The sequence below is a fragment of the Spermophilus citellus genome (genome assembly GCF_964194105.1).
Source record: "Spermophilus citellus genome assembly, chromosome: 2".
Lineage (NCBI taxonomy): Eukaryota > Metazoa > Chordata > Mammalia > Rodentia > Sciuridae > Spermophilus > Spermophilus citellus.
This window is the reverse complement of record NC_138183.1, coordinates 35,933,705-35,955,639: the sequence shown is the minus strand read 5'-3', so window position 1 is coordinate 35,955,639 and position 21,935 is coordinate 35,933,705. Positions and strand designations below refer to the sequence as shown.

Here is a 21,935-nt window from a genome sequence, read left to right as displayed (position 1 = left end):
GCCAGTAACTCTCAAAAGGCATTCCTTGGTGCCTTCTGCCCACAGGCTCTTCAGCTGAAGAAGCCACAGAGCTAAAAGCTGTTTCACCCTCTCCAGAGAATCAATCTGTGGCTTCTGGGATGGGATTTGGCTGAACATGGCTAAGCCTCAGGACACAAATATGGAGACTAAATAGCTAATGCACCTAAGTTAATAGAGAGAAAATGATCGGATTCAGTTCCTTAAGGGAAACAGGCAACTCTAATATAAAGAATTACAAGTGCTATGATAGGGGAACAACAGGAGACAAGGAAGGGGCTCTTGCCTCTCGCAGTGGTGGCCTGTTGGGGAAAGTAAGCATTCCAGTCTCCTGCAGGGCCTGGGGATTGAACCTGTACTCAGGGCACTAAGTGACCACTGAGGCTGAATCAGCACTACACTGAAAGCTAAAGTTTTAAATTAAAGTTTGCATTCAAATGATGGGATACCCTCTGACCTCTTCAGCTAGAAGACTAGAAGCCAGACTCATACCTCCCAAGAAGTAGCCTGGAGATTCTTCTCTGGAGAACCTGATATTTGGAAGCCCCTCCGATACAACAATTGGGACTCCATCTAGTTTCCACATTATGAAGCCCATCTGTCCCTACTTGGCTTCCAACCATAGTCAGTGCTTCACTCTTAAACATGAACATTTAGGAGGAACTTAAACTGGAAGAAAAAACAAAAGACAAAGCAGCAAACAAATGGGGACAGGGAAGCATTTGGAAGAAACAGAAGCAATGCAAGAAAAAGCAAAGAAGACTCAGTGGGGAAAACACCTATAATTAACTTCATCAGAGAGAAAGAACAGTACATCCATGAAATAATGTACTTTTAAATTTTTTTAAAAGAAGAAATTAAAAATAGCAAAAGTTGTGTGTGTTTGTACCAGGGATTGAACCCAAAGATGCATAACCACTGAGCCACATCCCTAGCCCTCTTTTATTTTTTATTTTGAGACAGGGTTTTGCTAAATTACTGAGGCTGGCTTCGAACCTGTAATCCTCTTCCTGAGCCACTGGGATTATAGGCGTGTACCACCATGCCCAGCATGAAAAGTTTTTTCAAAAAGTTAATGGAAGAGCTGAAAGAGAATGATTGAGGAACTCTCAAAGACATAACAAAGGAGAAATAAAAGTGAATGGATTTTTTAAAAAAGAATTAATTAATGAGGTCCAACTCTGACTATAAGAAAGACAAAAGACAGAAAAAGAGGAGAAAAATAATTTAAGAAATATCAGAACAAATTTTAGAACCGAAGAATTTTCTTATGAAGACTAAATGAGCCCCTAAGTACTCAACGATATGAATGAAGAAACAAATGACTACACCAGGCTCATTACCACGATATTTTACAACATCTGAGATTTAAAGATCCTGAGTTGGGGGCAGGTGACAAAGAATCAGGAATAAAATTGACATTTAGGCTTTTTCAAAGCAATGTTGAAAACTAGAAGATATTTCCTTCAAAGTTCTCCAAGAAAATTATTTCTAATTTAGAATTCCACATCCTACCAATCAATTATGAGGGTAAACCAAGGCATTTTCAGACAAGCAAGAAGTGAATGCAAGGTTTTACTTCCCTCATCTTCTGTCTCAAGAAGCTTCTAAAGCCGTAAAGTTGAGAATAAATCAGGGAAAGATCAAGGAACAACATAGAAAACAGAATACCCACCACAGAAGACAGGCAAAGAGAATTTTAGATGGTGATAAAGCTTGAGATGACAACTAGGCAGTGGGCCAAGAACAACCAGTTCAGACTAGAATAGAGGAAGAAGGAGTAGCCACAAAGAAAATCTCTAAGGTTTTTTTTTTTTAAAAAAAGGAATGGATAGATCACCTGATGTGGATGGGAACGGGAAGCCTTTAGCAGTTTCATCAAAGTGTAAAAATACATTCTTAGGGCTGGGGATGTGGCTCAAGCGGTAGCGCGCTCGCCTGGCATGCGTGCAGCCCAGGTTCGATCCTCAGCACCACATACAAAGATGTTGTGTCTGCCGAAAACTAAAAAAAATAAATAAATATTTAAAAATTTTTCTCTCTCTCTCTCTCTCCACTCTCTCTTAAAAAAAAAAAAATACATTCTTAATGAAACAAGAAAATTTTTAAATGAGGCAATGATTAGCCCCAGGAAAAATAAGAGGTTGTTTAGTTGTAGCATACCAAGTGGTTCATTTGCGGACAAGATTTACATAGTCATAACATGGGATATTAGGAGTAAAGGGAGGCAAATTCGCATGGGAAGTGGGGTAGGAGACATGGAAGAAAAGGCAGCAATTAAAAAAAATAACTATAAGCCTTATGGAACTATGTGGGTTTTAAAATATAAATATACATATATATATATTTTTTAATATTTATTTTTTAGTTATCGGCGGACACAACATCTTTGTTTGTATGTGGTGCTGAGGATCGAACCCGGGCCGCACGCATGCCAGGCGAGCACGCTACCGCTTGAGCCACATCCCCAGCCCTATAAATATATATATTTAAGATTAAATTTTTTAAAACATGGTAGATCCTTAACTTTTTTTTTTTTTTTTTTGGTACTGGGGATTGAACCCAGGGTATTTAACCACTAAGTTATATTCCCAGAACTTTTCCTTTTTATTTTAAGAAAGACTCTCTTGTTAAGTTGCTGAGAGTCTAAATTGCTGAGATTAGCTTTGAACTTGTGATCCTCCTGCCTCAGACTCCTGAATTGCTGGGATTACAGGCATGTACCATAGCACCAGGCTTAGATCCTAACATTCTAAAGCTATATACCCTGATATTTTTGTAAATCTCCAAATTCACAAATGCTATTATGGCATTTCACAAAAATTGCTAGAGGTAGAGGCCAACATGGATACGCAGCTTACCAGGCTCAACCACTTGTTCAGGCCAAAGTTGTTTAGGATCCTGGGAAATAAATGAAATGGAAAACTCTAAATTCACCAAAACCAAGGGTCTACTATGGCAACTGAGAATACTATGCCATTTTGCTGGCATTATACCTGGAAATAAAAATTGGAATGATGTATCCAAGCAGTAGCCACATGTTGGCCATATTCTTTTACTTTTTTTTTTTTTTTTTAACTTTTGATGACTTTTCAACAACAAAATATATCCCAATGAAGATGTCTGCTTTTTACTATCAGATGTGGGAGAGCAGATAGACAAGGAGGCAGCCACTGCCACATACCTACTTGCTTTGCCAAGATTTCCTGCTGACAGTAAAGAGCCAACAGTGGTGGGCAGCAGCAGATACCATACTGGACCCCTGCCCAACTCACTCAGGGACCAAGAGCTCAAGATTTTGAGGAGATTAAACAAAAATGTAATTACAGCTCACAGGTCTGGTAGCCTCTACCTTCCAAAGTAAACTCATATACTAGTAAGTGCCAAATTCAAAAAGTGACCACTTTGTAGCAATAACAAGGGAGAAACATTCTGGTTTGAAACAACAGGGAGTTGTTGCAGAAGCTCTACAAGCCCCAGAGTTGCACTAAGAAACTAGAGACCATGTAAAACTGGGCCCTATCAGAAAAGCAGCAGACATTCAGCTTATTATTTCTCTCCTAGAGAGAACAGAGTTGGCAATGTCGCAGCAGCAGTCTGGGTGACAGTATTGGAGGTAAGTGGTGGAAGTAATAATAAAAGATAGTTCAGTTACTCAAGTCCTCTACATTCCTGCAGTTATTAAGCTAAGTACTTTTTATTTAAAATCTTCAAAACAACCCTGCCAGGTAAGATTTGCTACTTCCCAACTAAACAGCATTTCAACCCAAAATTTTAATTTTAAAGAATGTAATATTCTTTTCAATGTTTTTCTTTTGCAACAAAGAGAAGTTATGAGAAAAAAATAGCTTACTTTTAATATGTCAATTAAATCTTGAGTATAAGAAGAAACCACCTCCCTTTTCCCTAAAAGGTCATTCACTAAAATATTCAGTCCCTACTTTCTATAGAACAAGCATAAATAGCAAAAAGAAATTATGGTCACAGAAGCAGCACTTTGAGGGAATTGTCCAAAGGCCCAGAGACTTTTGAGAAGAGGCTACTGAGGTAGCTAAAATGACCCCAACAAAGACAGAAGTTTAAGTAATATAAGAAGATGGGTAAACAGTGCATATAATCTTTTAACTTTTCCTTAAGCCCTACACTAAAACCTCCATATAATTCTTGAGATCAACAAATGTTCCTCCAGGCTCTTCTCAAAATACTTTAGGGCTGCCGGGTACTCCTGTTATGCCTTGTTGGCAGATCATCTTTAGGGCAATAAAGAAGATTCAAGATTCCTGCTCTCCAGGGGCTCTGGAAGTTCTGAATGATAACAAGAGATGATCAAAACTTGAAAAGACACCTGTCTTTTACTTACATCCGTGTACAATTATCCTTTTGGAGATACTCCAAACTAAGTTTTCTTCAATAGCCACCTACTTTCATCCCAATATAATCATTAAATTTATGATCGTTTGGATTGGCAAGAAAATCAAATCCACCAAGATCAAAGTTAATCAGAGCCAAAAAAATTGCACCAATTAGATTATTCAACTGTCCCTCTCCAATATCAAGTGTGTCAGAAAGCATCTCAGTATAAATCAGAATTCTCAATTAAGTTACAATGAACTTAGGCTAATTTAAACAGAAAGAGATTTGTGATTAGATATTAGGACAATCACAAAATCTCTAAAAGGACATGAAAACTATACTTGGATGCCCCAAAGCCAGAAAGGAATACCCAAAGACATCCAGGAACCATTCTAGAGAAAGCACTACTGCCACTGTCCATTCTATCACGTTACTTTGCAAGTCCCTTGCTCTAGCTTACTATTCAGAAGAGTACCTGCCATTGTTGCCTTCTAGACCAGAAATGTCCAATAGAACTTTTATGATGATAGAAATGTTCTGTTGTTATGCTGTATACTAGTTACATGGCTACTGAGCTCTTGAATGTAGCTAGTGAGACAAAGGAGCTGAACTTTTTATTTCCATTAATTTTAATTAATTTAAATGGTTACAGTTTTGAACAGAGTAGTCTAAATGCTCAATACTGTCCATGGCTCACATCTGCATCCCAACTCCACTCAGATATATATGCAGAACCAAGGGAATCTAGTTCTTATAGTGTACTATAGTAACTATGATTCTACCTTGGGAAACAGGGACTCACAATTTGCAGGCTAACCAAATGTAACCCCGAATGAAAGATTTTCAAAAGATTCTGGGCAGCTGCAAATGATACACACACACTATAATATCCCTCTGAAAACTAGAGCTCCTCCAAGTATATGTAATGTGCAGGTGACTTTGGAAATGCCTAGTTTTACTGGGTAAGAGGTGATTGTTCCAGAAGTGAAGGAATCAAAACAAGAAAAGGACAGAAGAGTTGATTTTTATACTGTGTAGATGTGCAGGCAATGTAAAAATTTTCAACTAGTCTTTTATTAAGCCCTGACTATTACTCTCCCTGGGGTGTGCTAAGAAATAGAGTGAATTTTAAACAGAATAGGGACAAAACTCTAGGGAATGGAGAAGTGATTTTTAAAAATTGTTTGCCTTGGGGCTGGGGATGTGGCTCAAGCGGTAGCGCCGCTCGCCTGGCATGCGTGCGGCCCGGGTTCGATCCTCAGCACCACATACCAACAAAGATGTTGTGTCCGCCGAGAACTAAAAAGAAATATTAAAAAAAAAAATTCTCTCTCTCCTCTCTCTCTCTCTCTCTCTCCTCTCTCACTCTCTCTAAAAAAAAAAAAAAATTGTTTGCCTATTTTTAGTAATGAACAATCAATTACATTGGTTTCCTAATAAGTGCTTAATAAAGTGACATCATAACAATAATTTTTTAAAAATTTATATGTCAACATTTCACAAAAAAATAATTATTTTCAAAAAATGAATTGAGGGCTGGGGTTGTGGCTCAGAGGTAGAGCACTTGCCTAGCATGTGTGAGGCACTGGGTTTGATTCTCAGCATCACATATAAATAAATAAAATAAAGGTCCATTGACAACTGAAAAGAATATATATATATATGTATGTATATATATATATATATATATATATTATATATTTTTTTTTTTGATACAATACAGGATATATTGGTGTGTGTGTGACTGAGAAGGAGACAGCACACTAGAAGCCCTCATGAATGCAGGGATTGCCACTTGTCCAGGGGACCACGATTTAGGATATATTTGACCCCACAGCCATCAGGAATGAGCTGCTTCTCAGTCACCATGTCTTCAAATTCATCAGCATTAAATTTGGTAAAGCCCCACTTCTTTGAGATGTGGATCATCTGGCGGCCAGGGAACTTGAACTTGACCCTGCGTAGGGCCTCAATCACATGTTCCTTGTTCTATAGTTTGGTGTGGATGGACATGATGACTTGGCCAATGTGAACCTTGGCCACTGTTCCCTGGGGTTTCCCAAAGGCATCCCACATACCTGTTTGGAGCCTAGATGAGGGACACCATGCGATCAGAAATATGAACATCTATTCAAAGTGCTGTCTCCAAGGTCCCTTAGGGCAACCCATATGAGAAACAGGCTGCATACACTACCGAGGAGATTGCTGTTTGCAGCCATTGCACACTGGGCCACCACAAGTAAAGGAACCCAGTCGGCTTAATTAGCTGCAGATGAAAAATATTTTTAAAAAAATGAATGACATGGTTTTGCATTTTGCATCAACAGAAGACAACTGGATTCTCATATTTGCTTCTGCAGTCAGATCACACATTACATGCCTCTGGAAAATGTCTCTGGAAAACTCCTTTGTACATTGTTTTAAAAAGTAAAGTTAAATTATTACTATGAAAAGTTCCGATCTTACAGATCCCTTGAAAAAGTCTGGGTGGGGGTAAGACAAGGGTCCCTGGTCCATACTTACAGAACAGCTGATCAGTAAAATCTCTAACTATATTGGAAAGATGGGGGAATGAAGGATGTTCATTAAAATGTATACAGAAAAACTGTCAGAATTAAAAGGAGAGGGCTGGGGATGTAGCTCAGTTAGTAGGGTGCTTGCCTTGCATGCACAAGGCCCTGGGTTCAATCCCCAGCACCCCCCCACCCCCCGACACACACACACAAAGAACTTAAAAGGAGAAATCAAATTTGTCAAGAACAAAAGTCTCATCTGTAACCAAGGATCACTCAATAAATACTGCCTAAATTAAAAAATTAAGAATTAGCTCCATGCATATTATTTAACATGCATATTTAATACCCAAAGAATTAGCTAAGAGTTGAAAGTGATAAGTCATGAAGAAAAAAATAACAACAAAAAGCATTAGAAGCAGGAAGAATAAGTAAACCTGGTGTTTTGTCTTAACAAATCTTATAGAACCTGACTCTCTAAGTAAACTACATATGCCTCAGCAAACTACATATACCTCTGGTTTGGGGGAAAAAAAAAAAAAAACAAAAAGAACCTAAACAGACTATAACAACTCCAACAATTAGAAAAAGCTGTCAAATGATGCCCCCCCCACAAAAAAAAAACACATCAGTACCAAATAGTTCTATATGAAAATCCACTCCCACACACTTTTTTGTGGTGAAGCTGGGGATCAAACCCAGAGCCTCATACATGCTAAGCAAGAACTTCACCACGGGGCCACATCCCCAGCCCTCTAAATGAAAATATCTATCAAATGCTATGGAAAAGAAAAATCTTTTATTATTGAAACCATTTCAGGATAAAAAGCTTCTCATGATGCAATACTGAAATAAACAGTGACTGTATAACCTACCAGGCAATGCAATTAAATAATTAATATTGACCAATTTTTCTGAATGGAGCAGTAAGGATTCATGCATAGTGAGGGACAATCCACTGCTGTGACTGCAATGACTGACTTTTAAGATAAGCTATTTAACATCTAGTAACACCAGCATAACTCAATAAGGTAAAAAGGGAGCCATGAGTTAAACCAAATGAGAAATGCAGCTAATGCACTAGTGTCATTTTTAATATATGTTTTGGCCATCCCAAAGTGCCAAAAGTCAATATTCTAAGAATGCGTTGGAAATAGCAGTGTATTACCATGTTCCCAAAAGTGTTTCCAAAGATTCTGAATATGAGGAAGGCTTATGATTCATGCTATTTTAGTTTAGATTCCCCAGAAGTAGACTGAGAGAAGGATTCAAGTCCAAGTGATATCAAGAGGTTCTCCCAGGAGAAACTGGGAGGGAGGAGCAAGAGAAGGAAGAAATAGCAGCCAAGCAAGGGTATAATTTCAGACAAAATCTAGCTTTAGCCTGATCTAACAAGGGAGCTCTGGAGTATTTAAAAATGCCTCTAAATTTGAGCTTATTCAAGGCAAAGGAACTGGTCTTTCATAGCCCTGCACCAGTCAGTCAACAGCCAAGAGACTTCTCAGGGGGATGTAAACTGCCAAGCCCTTACAGTAGTTGATGCCAGTCACCCAAAGGAAGTCCTTGAAAGAGCCACAGATATAAGCCATTAGAGGCAAAAGTTCAGAGAAGCTGTAGGAGGAGTGCACAGAATAGGTATCTGGCCAGATCCCAACAGTATATGTAATGCACATTTGGTGCTACTGATGAATAAAGTGATATGTAATCAAATGGATCAATAGATGCTACAGTCCAATAGTAAATATATGTTACATAACATATTTTGCATTCCCAATCTCCAAGCCCATCCCATAACCATTCTGTGAATAAGAAATCTCAATTCCAACAACAACAACAAAAATAATTCTTAATTCTTTTGATTCTAAGATACCACTGTTGTTAAGAGGCCCACCGCTAAAAGTTAGTAAATATTGCTTTAACAAAAATCATTAACAAAATAAGTATCACTTTTTTCAATTAAGCTTTCTGGCAATATCACACATCACAAGAAAGAAATCTATTTAGGTATAAAATACAGCTAGCTGTAGTTATGATAATCTGTCAGTTAAGGCTTATAATCAACAGAACCCAACTCTGGCTTTCTTGAATGATAATTAGAAGGCTCTCTGAGGACTCAAAGATTTAGTTAGAAAGAACCAGACTCAGAAATGAACAGCAGCCAAAGGAATTCTGAAAAGACTAGAACACAAAACCCACAGTCCCAAGAGCCCCATGAATCTCCTTGAAGTACTATCCCTATAATAAATGGCCTCCAACACTTCTTTAAGTAATGACATCATCTGTTCAAGATTCAAAGTTCCGGGCTGGGGATGTGGCTCAAGTGGTAGCGCGCTCGCCTGGCATGCGTGCGGCCAGGGTTCGATCCTCAGCACCACATACCAACAAAGATGTTGTGTCCGCTGAGAACTAAAAAATAAATATTAAAAATTCTCTCTCTCTCTCTCTCTCTCTCTCTCTCTCTCTCTCTCTCCTCTCTCACTCTCTCTTAAAAAAAAAAAAAAAAAGATTCAAAGTTCCTGTATAATATGTCAAGATCATTGTATTGTCTTGAGCAACTAATAAAATAAATAAATAAATAAATAAATAAATAAATAATTTTTTAAAAAAGATTCAAAGTTCCAGGGAGAGCTCCTACAGGGTGAACTTATAGACTCACCACCCTGCTTACTGTGCTAGGGGAGCAAGGAAGAAGGGCCTTTCTGTTTTTACATATGTATGCTGGTTACTGCCTTAACCATCTAATAAAACTATGCATTGAGGAGTCAATACAATTAATCAATTAATTAGCAAAACCAAAAAGGCAATGAAGAAGGGAGAACCAAAGCCAGAGAGCTAAAAAGTGATACTATATGATATGAGGCAACAAAACAATCTGGTCAACATAAGGACAACCCAAGAACTAGCATATAGCACAGCTTAATTTATATTTCTTTTTCTTTTTCTTTCTTTTTTTACAAAAACTAGTCATCTGAAATAAGGCAACATGTGTAGCAGATTCTATTTGCCAAGGTAACATTAAGATCTCCCATTCTGTATACTTTCTTACAATGTGACATTGATGCTGTTCTCATGGAGGTATGGGGGGTATATGGATTCAATCCCCAGTATGGCAATAATAACTGTGGAGGGATAGACAGATATGGGATATATCGTCTCCCCTTAAAGACAGGCATAGTCTCTGACTATGGCAAAAGTTATACCATGTGACTTGCGATCACTGCCATAAAAGGGGACACAATTTTTGCCTCATCTTTTTAGCTTATTCTTGGAACCCAGCCACATGCTGTCTTTGAGAAAGCCCAGCTGGAGTTAACCTCAGTTCTTTCAAGATGATTTCAATCCCAGCCACTGTCTGATTATAACCACATGACAGACTAAGAGAGAATCACCTAGCTAATCCAGTCAACCCTAGAATTCTTAGAGATTATAAGCAATTTTTGTTGTTTTAAGCCAAGAAGTTCTGAGGTGATTTGTTACACAGCAATAAATACCTTGAATAATATGAAAGTTAATATTTTTTCCCCATAGATCAACATTCAAATACTATCTTCAAAGGACACACACATCTTTTGGTCTGTCTACTATGGCTTTGGAGAAAATCACTTCCTACCCATTCTTAAATAAGGCCCCAAGCCTCTAAGTTTAAGAGTGGACAGATGTCCAGGGAGGATGAACAACTTGCTACCCATTCCCATTGATTACTGTGATTCTTTCAGAGTGACCCAAGCCAAGCCAATTACAGTCCACCCTGGAGATTTTAGCTGGTACTCTCAAGAAAGAGATCTGTTTTCACCTAGATCACAAACTATGGGGGAGATTTAAATCTAGGATTGAGGGTGGCCATTTTTTTTTCTATCTTTGAATGAAGCAAACACAAAAGAAAGCAGTAGCTGAAGATCATGTCCTGATGATATTAAGACCCTGGGATGTAGCCATGACTGAAGTTAATGTCACTGTAGGACTTAGTGTTTAATGAGGCAATGAATTCCCCTTTTACCTTAACCTAGTATGTTAGTCCATTTCCCATTATTATCATGAAATATCTGAAGCTAGGTAATTTATAAAGAAAGTAAGTTTGGGGCTGGGTTGTGGCTCAGCTGTAGTGCACTCGCCTACCATGTGCGAGGTCCTGGGTTGGATCCTCAGCACCACATAAAAATAAATAAATAAAGATACTGTGTCCAACTAAAAAATAAATATTAAAAAAAAGAAAGTAAGTTTATTTAGCTCACATTTTTCAAGGCTGAAAGTTCAAACAGTGTGGTGCTGGTTCTGATAAGAGCCCTCCTAGCTATATCACCTCATGCTGGATGGCACAACAATGGCAGGAGCTTGCAGAAGGAAGAGCTCATACTGGGAGACAGAAAGCCAGAAAGCAGGGAGGGGCCAGAAATTATCTCCTACTGTGCTCCACCTCTTAAAAGTCCCATCACCTCTTATTATCACACTGGGGACCAATGTGAATCTTTGCAGAACACATTTAAACCATATCCAAACTACAGCACCAGGTTTGTTGGGTCTCTGCCACATAGTCAAATATAGGTTTAAATTATATTGTCCAGAAAAATCTAAATAAATAGTCTATAACCTTTTGGGATCTAGAAGGGCTATTTTAAAAATCCTGCTAGTTTGGGACATATAAAACTTACTACTCTGTATTAGGAAGGCTAAAGCAGGAGGACCACAAGTTCTGAGGTCAGCCTGGGCAACTTAGGAAGGACCTGGGTCCTTATCCAGATTAAATATATATATATTCATTTATGTCTTAGTAGAAAAGCCAGTTAACAGCATATTTAAAACTATTTGTTTTATACGTTGACATACCACATGCTTTTCTATAATATACTTAGTTTATAAAGAAAAATATATTCATACTCACACATCATCTACCACCCTACCAGGACCTGCAAAGTTGCTACCTACAGGAAGCACTTAACATTCTAAGAAATTCTTAACATTCAGTGTCTCCAATCTAGATACAACTGTACCAGAAAAATAACTAAAGAGAACTTTTCTGCTGGGCGTGGTGGTACACGCACGCCTATAATTCCAGTTGCTTAGGAGGCTGAGGCAGGAGGATTGCAGATTTGGAGCCAGCCTCGGCAACACAGGAAGGTGGTAAGTAACCTAATGAGACCCTGTCTCAAAATTAAAAAATAAAAAGGGCTGGGAATGTGGCTCAGTGGTTAAGTGCCCTTGGGTTCTATCCCTTGTACCAAAAATATTTTAAAATAAAATAATAATAAAAAATAAGAGAATTTTTTTTACATTTTATAGAGGAGATATAGATGAAAATAAATGTCAGAGAGCACAATCTAAGCAAAGTCGCACATGACAGGTTCCAAGAGAGAATCATCTCACTGAGTTCAGTCAACCCCCAGCATTCTTAGAAATAATAAATGATTTTTGTTGTTTTAAGCCATGAAGTTTTGAGGTGATTTGTTACATTGCAATAAGTAACTTGAATAATGTGAAACTTGTTAACCATTTCCCCACAAATCAATATTCAGATACTATCTTCAAAGGACACACCCATCTTTTGGTCTACTCTGTCTTTAGGGACAACTGCTTCCTACCCATTCTAGTCTAGTTGAGGGTTTTGTTGTTGTTTGTTTTTATGGTACTGGAGATTGAACCCCAAAGGGCACTTAACAACACTGAGTCACATCTCCAGCCTTTTTATTCTGAGACAGCATCTTGCTAAGTTGCTTAACGACTAAGTTGCTGAGACTGGCTTTGAAATTGGGGTCTCAGCCTCCCAAGTTGCTAGGATTTCAAGTATGAGCCACCCTAGGCTAGGGTTTTGTTTTGATATTTATTTAGACAGTTTTAGGTGGACTCAATATCTTTATTTTATTTTTCTGTGGTGCTGAGGATCAAACACAGTCAGTGCCTCATGCATGCAAGGCAAGTACTCTACCACTGAGCTACAACCCCAGCCCTAGGCTAGGATTTTTGACAGGGCTCCACGTCAGACTCAGAGGAGTCTTATAACATAGATCCACTGCTCTGATTTTACCAACAAAGTGGAAGTAGAGGAAGGCTGGGACTAGGGGTACACAAACGTGTCGAGGTTTATTCCCAGATACCAGATCCGATAGCAGTCATTGTCTCTCCAGTTTTCTGTCAAGAATGGCTCAAGAAACTGGACAGACTAAGTCTATAAAACAGGAATCCCTCAGTGACTTACCAGTGAGCACAAGAGACAAAGGCAGGCTAGGGCTGGAAGCCTTTAGCATCACATTGCCACCTTGTTTTCTAGTTCAAAATCCCAGTGGATAAACTGACCTAAAACTTCATAACTCAGTTTGAGTGAGAAAAGGTATCAGTGCTCTACTTACATTTCTAGTGCAGATTCAAAATGCTTTTTTCATTAAAACAGTTTATTGAGGACTGTTTTCTCTTCCCTCTAATGACTGATACAAAGGTTGGTAAATTTTGGATAAATATAGATGAAATATAACATTAATCTAAACTAATTCTAAAATCAGTCAAAAACCAGGAAGAAAAAGTCTCAAAATATCCAAAGTAAAAACTAAAGCCACGTGTGGAAGATTTTCTCACAGGAAATCCCTCAAGTCTTTACCGCCTTTTGTTTTAAATAAACAAAATTCAAGTTTTTCTCATTGCCTGGTTTATGGTGAGCAATAATAGCAACTCTATACCGAGGGCAAGGGGTAGCTGCTTACCTGAGATAACTGGAAGTAGCAAAAAAAAAAGAGCTTACTTACTAAGGAGAAAAGAGGTTCCACAGCTTGGCACCACATCATGGAGGGGTTATGCAGCCCTCCAGATCTTAACAGCCCATAAAGTTACTCGTGTATTTAGTATATAAAAATTCACCCATCTAATGTTTTTAAGTACTTACTTATGTTCAAGGTTAAGTCCTGTGGATCACAGATTTGTACCACACAGTAATAAGCAGCACAGGTGATTAGCAGAAATAACACATACACAAATAACCCTATTATGAAGTAGAAAGCATTAAGGGTAACAGGTGAAATGTAATCAGTGGTTTGGCAAAGGCAAAGGTTATCTCCAGTTTTACAGTGACACTGAAAATAGAGCTAGGTCTTCATTTGGATTTAGAAAAAATGAGATGTTAAGTACATTCTAGACACAGATAAAGATTGGAAGGATATTTGGTGAGGGGGAAGCAATGTGTCTAGTTTGGCTGGAAAGTAGGTAAGGCTAGAAAGTCACTAGATAGTGAATGTTCATTCAGTAATGAGCATTCAGTAATGTTAATGATTACTAATTTTAATTACCACAAGTCATCAGAAAGGTTAACTATGAGGCACCTAATTGTGAACTAAAGACTACCATCACTTTTCAAATGGTATTTGAAACCAAGCTCTGGGCACTAGGAATATTCAGAGAGGCCCTGTTTTTGATGTTTTTAAACAACTCTTCTTAATGTCTAGTTTAATAGAAGACTCCTGGGATATATCTGTTCCTACATTTATATTGTGATGATACACTATTTTCATTTCACAAAATATATTCTTTTTTTTTTTTTTTTTTTTTTTTTTGGTACCAGGGATTGAACCCAAGGGTGCTTTACCACTGAGCTACATCCCTGGCCCTTTTTATTTTTTATTTTGAGACAAGGTCTCACTAAGTTACTTAGGTCTCACTAAGTTGCTGAAGTTGATCTAGAACTTGTGACCCTCCTGCCTCAGCCTCCCAGGTCACTGGGATTACAGGCATGCGCCACTTCAACTGGCCACTTTCTTATCTCTGGCACTAAAAGATGCTCCAGGCTTGCCACAAATTTTAATAATCACAAAATGAGCAGGGTTCTTGACTGCAGCAGCAGAACTGATCTTAGTTAAATTAAACATAAAGGTATTTACTGTCTCAGGTGTAATGATACATGCCTGTGATCCCAGTAATTCAGGAAGCTGAGACAGGAGGATAACACATTGGAGACCAGCCTCAGTTATTTTGCAATTATTTTGCAAGACTCTGTACCAAACAGCTCAGTGGTAAAGCACCCCTGGATTCAATCCTCAGTACTGGGTTGTTGTGGGGGAAAGGAGAAGACTGAAAGTCTACTGGTCTGATCATAGAACTGATGAGAAGGCCAGATACCCTAGCTTGAGCTAAGGTATCAGAATAACCTGGCTGGAATGCTGTCTCTAATGTCTGTGCTGAACACAGCCAGTACTACAACAATGACTCCATTTGCAATCTAGTCTCATCCTCTCTACACTATTATTACTAAGTCTCAATTCTCAAGTACATCTTCTTAAATAATATGTGATGTATACCCAAAGTAGTTGTGCTCATTCTGAAATACAACACTGCCTCAAGGAAAAGCACTTGTGCAATTTTTGAGTTATGAGCTGAACTAATTGCTTTTCTCATGGAATGACATTCTTATCTGAAAGAAGCAAGGATAAACTATGGTTATTCAGACACAAATATTTGGTAGATACTTTTCTTGAAAGTGAATTAAGTAAATTTATCACTTAAAGGAAAACAACTCGTCTTTATTGCTAATGATAAAATTTGAGCTTTCAAGTGAAAATCAGAATTTTATAAAATTTACATGTGTTTGATAGCTTCCCAATGCTCAAATACTTGTGAGATCACTGGTGATAGGTCTTTTTAATACTGTATGATAGATGTGCCAATATTTGCAAGATCTAAGTAATTCAGTGAAACAATATTAATACAAGTATGGATTTTAAAAAGTTCATTAGAAGTGTAAGACATTAATGTATTTTAATATAACAATATGAGCCAGGTGTAGTGATACATAGTGTGGTACATACCTATAATCCCAGTGAAGCAGGAGGATCCTAAATTCAAGGCCAGCCTCAGCAATTTAGCAAGGCTCTAAGCAATTTAGTGAGATCTCGTCTCAAAATAAAAAGGGAAAACGGGTTGTGGGTGTAGCTCAAGGGATGTAGCTCATAGTAAAGTGCCCCTTGGTTCAATTCCCAGTACTCAAAAAGAAGTAAGTAAGTAAATAAGTAAATAAATAAATATCAATATGAAAATTCATAGATATGGTTTTAGATACCATGTTGCAACTAAGCACTTAAGAAAATACCATTTGTGGAGCCAGGCTTGGTGGTGCCCATATGTAATCCTAGAGGCTGGGGAGGGTGAGGCAGGAAGATCATGAGTTCAAAGCCAGCTTCAGCAACTTGGTGAGGCCCTGCATAACTTGATGAGACCTTGTCTCAAAATAAAAAATAAAAAAGGGCTCGGAATGTAGCTCAGTGGTTAAGTATTTCTGAGTCCAATCCCTGGTACTGCCTCCCTCAAAAAAAAAGAAAAGAAAATATTACTTCTGGAGTTTATTCAAAAGGACATCCAAACTTATCTGAGAAAGTAATTATAATACTACTCCCTTTTTCAAGTGCCTATGTTTGTGATCCTGGATTTTCCTGGTATACTTCAATCAAAAGATTATATTATTATAAAGTAACTGTAAGAGCAGATATGAGAACCTAGAAGTCTTCTATTAAGCTAGACATTAAAATGATTTGTTAAAAAAAATAATAATAATAACATTTCTCTGAGCATTCCTAGTGTCCAGTCCTTGGTTTCAAATATTATCCTACAATAAAAAGTCTGGGCTTCTTGGAGAAATGGTTGATGATAGAAATGGACAGGAAATACACAAAATAAACCTACAGCATCTTGTATGTAGCGCCAGAAATTAAGAAAGTGCTTAAAAGCAAACAAATAAAAGAATAGCAATATGTGAAAGGGAGAAGCCAATAGGAGAAAGATCCCCACCATGGCCAAAAATAAATAAATGAAACAGTACTGAATTATAATCTAGATAATAAAATAAATATCCATGGGTCCATACTAATACAAATATTGATTAAATATATAAGTACATGAAAAGAAGACAAATTTCCCATGCAGAAGAATTCCAAACATTTTATAAAGATGCTTTGGCTTGCTTCCTGAGTACAGCATGGAAAGAGAAGGAAAAAGGAACTTCAGTGTGGAGAAATCTAATATTATCTTAGCCAGGTGAATAAGGGTGATAAGTAAGGTATGTTGATAGTATATATCACATGTTGATATGATGACAGTGACATTTTACCTCTGTATTCCCCACTCCCCATAACCCCAGTCTATTCATAAGAAAAACATCAGACAAACCCCAACTGAGGAACAGTCCACCAAATATTTGTCCAGTATTTTATCAAACTAATAAAAAATGAGGAAACTGTCAGGCCTATAATCCCAGCAATTTGGGAGGCTGAGACAGAAAGATTACAAGTTCAAGGCCAGCCTCAAAAAAAGAAAGGAGGGGGGCTGGGGTTGTAGCTCAGTGGCAGAGCACTTGTCTCGCATACCTGAGGCAGTGGGTTCGATCCTCAGCACCACTTAAAAATAAACAAACAAAATAAAACTTAAAAAAAAAAAAAAAGAAAGAAGAGGGGCTGGGAATGTAGCTCAGTGATAGAGCATACCTGAGTTCAATTCCCTAGACCACACACACATAAAATAAAAAAAAGAAAGTAAGAGAAATTGTCACCCCCAAGGGAAGCTTAAAGAAACAAGATGACAAAGTAACATACTATCCTTGATGAGGCACTAGAACAGAAAAAAAGATAGTGGGTAAAAATTAAGGAAATTTTAATAAAGAATGGAGTCCAGTTAACAACAATGTATCAATAAGGGTTTTATTATTTATAACAAACGTACCACAGTAATGTAAGATGTTAAAAATAGGGAAACTGGGTATGGGTATAGGGGGAACTCTCTGTACTATCTTCACAATATTTCCATAAATCTATAAATTATAAAAATAAATTTTAGGGCATAAATTTTAGGGCTGGGGGTTGTGGCTCAGTGGTAGAGCGCTTGCCTAGTGTGTGCAATGCCCTGGGTTCAATCCTCAGCACCCGTTAATTATATAAAAATAAATAATTATATAAAAATAAATAAATAAAACAAAGATAGTGTGTCCAACTACAACTAAAAAATAAATATAAAAAATTTTAAAAATAATAAATAAATTTTAGCTAGGCACAGTGGCACACGCCTATAATCCCAGTGGCTCAGGAGGATTATGAGTTCAAAGCCAGCCTCAGTAATGGTGAGGCCCTAAGCAACTCAGTGAGACTCTGTCTCTAAATAAAACAGAAAATAGGGCTGGGAATGTTGCTCAGTGATTGAGTGCCCTCGAGTTCAATCCCTAGGACCAAAAAATAAAAAATGCAATTTGCTTTACTAGTTTTTTTTTCATTAAAATGTTATTTATATTCACATATAATGATTACTTTCAATGAATACTTAAGTTTTTTTCTCAGAGCAGAGCCAAGATTGCAACCAAGTTGGAGTATGAATCTGTGCTGTGTGTGAAGCCAGATGTCAGCGTCTATCAGATTCTGCCTGAGCCTACAACCATGGTTACAGGGCATCTGACTGGAAATTAGACCAACCTAACTGGACTGGTCCTCTCCAAATTACTTCGGAAAGGGAAGACTGCCTATTATCAAACTCAAAGACAAAGTTTCAGGAGAGCCCTTTACTCAAGTACTAGTAGAACACTATCCTGGTATTGTTGTGGACAGTGAGAGATTCTAGCCACTACTTTGAAATTTGGATCCAGGATGGTATTGGGAAAAGTGGCACTGGATTCACAGATTGGGGAAATGCCTTTGACTTTAATGTCTCCTTGCAAGATCACTTCAAGTGGGTAAAGCAGGAATCTGAGATTTCCAAAGAATCTCAGGAAATGGATAATCGTTTCAAGTTGGATATAGGCTTCAGGGAAGGGGAGACTATCAAGTTGAGTATTGGGAACGTTCCAGCTAAGAAAGGAGGTGCTTCTAAGACCAGGGACTGCAGGAGCTAGGTCATTTCCCCTCAAAAGAAGAAAAATGACCTCTAATCTGTACATTTTTTTTCTATCTTTTTTTAGAAAAGGGGGGGGGCACCGGAGATCGAACTCAGGGGCACTAGACCATTGACCTACATCCCAGCCCTATTTTGTATTTTATGTAGAGACAGGGTCTCACTGAGTTGCTTAGTGCCTTGCTTTTGCTGAGGCTGGCTTTGAACTCGAGATCCTCCTGTCTCAGCCTCTCTAGCTGCTGGGATAACAGGTGTGGGCCACAGCATCTGGTTCCATCTTTTAAATTCTTGAATGTGTGCCTCTTTGTGAACCCCATTGAACAAGTTCAGGGGAGACAAAGCCTTGAAACTTTCTTTTCCACTAACCCCAGATTCTAAAAATGAACAGGCTAACCTCAGTATTTACAAATTCAGAATTTTGATAAGGGTAGGTTTGGAGAAAATTGGGTGTCCTGGGTCTCTTCTGCATAGCCTCCTTCAGGCTTGTCCTTTTCAATGAATACCCAATGCTAGGTGCAGCCCCACCACCTATGATAAGAGGATTGTATTGGTAGCACCACTACTGTTGTGTTTAATGAATAGTGGTTCTTTGACATCTTTCGATGTTTCTGGGATGAAGGAAGAAGTTGAAGGGGTTGTGCTTTCCAAGTTATATTCTACAGAAGTGTTTAATTTCTTGTAGCTCCATCTCATTGCTGCATTTGAAACACAGCATTAATTTATATTCACCCCTTTATTTGCTTTATTTGTGTTTTTTAACCTGATCTGTAGAACAGAGAGGTTGAAAGTACTTAACTCTCAGTCAGTACCCACGCTGCCTTACTGCCTGGGTATCTGACCCCTTTCCATAAATATTTCTTTTTCAATCCATCTCACTCTTCAATAGAAAGCTGCTATTACATATATTGTCATTTTTGAAGGAAGTTGGGAGAGTCAAAGCTTTACTCATAACAGGTTTTGTCTTAGACTTTGATACCCACCAGCTATGGTATCTTAAAAGCAAGTTGCTCTCCCATCACTTTCCTTTTCCTCTGCCCTGCCATTCCTTTTATAATGCTGTGAAGACAGTTCACCTCCTCAGATAAATCACCACTACCTATTTTGCTTGTAAATAGGCAATTTTGAGAATTAAATGGGAGGATATAATTTCTTCCCTTAGCACCTATTTGGATATGTAGATTCTGGATTAAGAGGGATCCTTATGTTTACTTTCAAAGTATATTGTTTCTCCTAGATTTTACTCTTAACCTCTTTCTAACTTTGGGTCCCTATTTTTCATTGCCTTCCTTTCTTTTTTTTTTTTTTTTAAAGAGAGAGGCAGAGAGAGGTAGAGAGAGAGAATTTTAATATTTATTTTTTAGTTATCGGCGGGCACAACATCTTTGTTTGTATGTGATGCTGAGGATCCAACCCGGGCCGCACGCATGCCAGGCGAGCGCGCTACTGCTTGAGCCACATCCCCAGCCCCATTGCCTTCCTTTCTAGGCAGCTCTATTCTTACAGAGCCATGGCAGGACATTTAAAAATTCCAATAGAAAACACTAAAAAGAAAGTCTGTAGTGACTAATTATTGGGAACCTATTTTCTTAATCTTCCTCCATGTTGTGTTCCTTGTATTCTCAAGATGATAATATATTATGTATTTGAATTGCTAAAAAATTGAAAATGAAGTGTATATATATATATATATATATATATATATATATATACTTAAAGTACTTAACTCTCATTCAGTACCCACGTTTTATATACACATACACATACACACACACACACACACACACACACACATATATATATCTTCATATGCTGTATTGATGCAATAATGGTAATTAAAAATATGGAAAAAGGAAAAAAATTGTTCTCAATTTAATTTTTATGTATAAAGGAATTCTAAGGCCAAAAAGTTTGAAAACCACTGATGTAAGTTTCACATATATGGAAAAATTCATGTATATGGAACCTGATTCTTCAAAAATACAGGATGAATTCACCACGTATAATTCCCTTGTGTTATGTGGGTCATTCACAAGTACCCCTTCAACCTGTTACAAGTTTCACTGTCAAAGTCCCTGTGCCATGTTGGTAATACTGTTCTAGCACTTTGTGTTTCTATTAGCTAGATGATTAAAAAAGAGAATGGGAGGGCTGAATACCTACCAAGAGTCAGGTTCTAGAGTACTTCACACATATTATCTCTTAGGGATGACCATTTACCTATACCTAGGACCAACATTATTACAATAAATGAAGAAGAGATAAGAACCCAGGTTTGACTACAAATTCTCACTCTGCAGTAATGGAAATAACCCTAACAAAATATGGGTCAGGTGGCTGATGAAAGAACACTCAGAGAAGAGACAGTATGCAGCCATGAGGATTAGGGAACTGGAGTAAAGGAACAGAGCTAGAAAGCAGAGTCAGAATCAAGGACTGAACGTGAGAATGAAAGAGAGGTGTGTAAAATGACAAACAAGAGAGTGAAAATTAGAGCAAGGATTCTGGAAGAGGTGCAGGGGAATTTTCTGACTTTCCCTTCTTTTACCCAAATTCTCTCTTATTGCTAATGCCACAGGCTACCACCACAGACCACACTGCTAAGCCTTCATCACTGCCAACAGATCTCAGTTTGGAAGGTAAGGAGGATGCAGGATGAACTCTGCCCCACTGCCCCTTGCCTTGGTTCCTCTCCAACCTTACATTTTACCAGGCTGGTGCCAACAAAAATCAGCAATCAGATCTTTGGGGAGAAGGAGAGGGTAACAGAATACCTTTCTGGCAGCAAGGTTACCTGTTAAAAGAGGAAAATTTTGGTCTACCAATAGAGTGCTGACTGAAAGACCAGCATACCCAAGGCAGTCAGTTACAGGACAGTGTGAAAACACCACATTTAAACTTCCAAACAGCCAGGCACAGTGGCACATGAAACTGGGGAGGGAGGCCTGAAGTAGGAGGATCACAAGTTCAGTGTTAACCCTCAGCAACTTAGTAAGACCCTATCTCAATAGTAAAAATAAACAGATTGGAGATTTCGTTCAGTGGTTAAGCACCCCTGGGTTCAATCCCTGACAGAAAGAAGAGAAAAACAAAAAACAAAACAAAATGAACAAACCGTCCCAAAAGTCTACAGAAACCCACTATTAATGGCTCCTTTTAGCTGCATATTAAATATAAGACTACATTTGAATCTCCATTTAAAAAAATCTAAATGTG

At 38.0% G+C, this 21,935-nt stretch overlaps 1 protein-coding gene and 1 pseudogene across 4 annotated transcripts in view; one reads left to right on the top strand and one right to left on the bottom strand.

The window, feature by feature from the left end:
• The window catches only part of ZBTB5 (zinc finger and BTB domain containing 5), a 34,104-nt gene that overhangs the window by 7,558 nt on the left and 4,611 nt on the right, over positions 1-21,935 (bottom strand). The window lies entirely within an intron of this gene.
• Positions 204-21,520, top strand: LOC308641494 (adaptin ear-binding coat-associated protein 1-like; annotated as a pseudogene). The gene is made up of 3 exons: positions 204-332; positions 18,176-18,723; positions 21,298-21,520. The product of its transcript is annotated as an adaptin ear-binding coat-associated protein 1-like (transcript).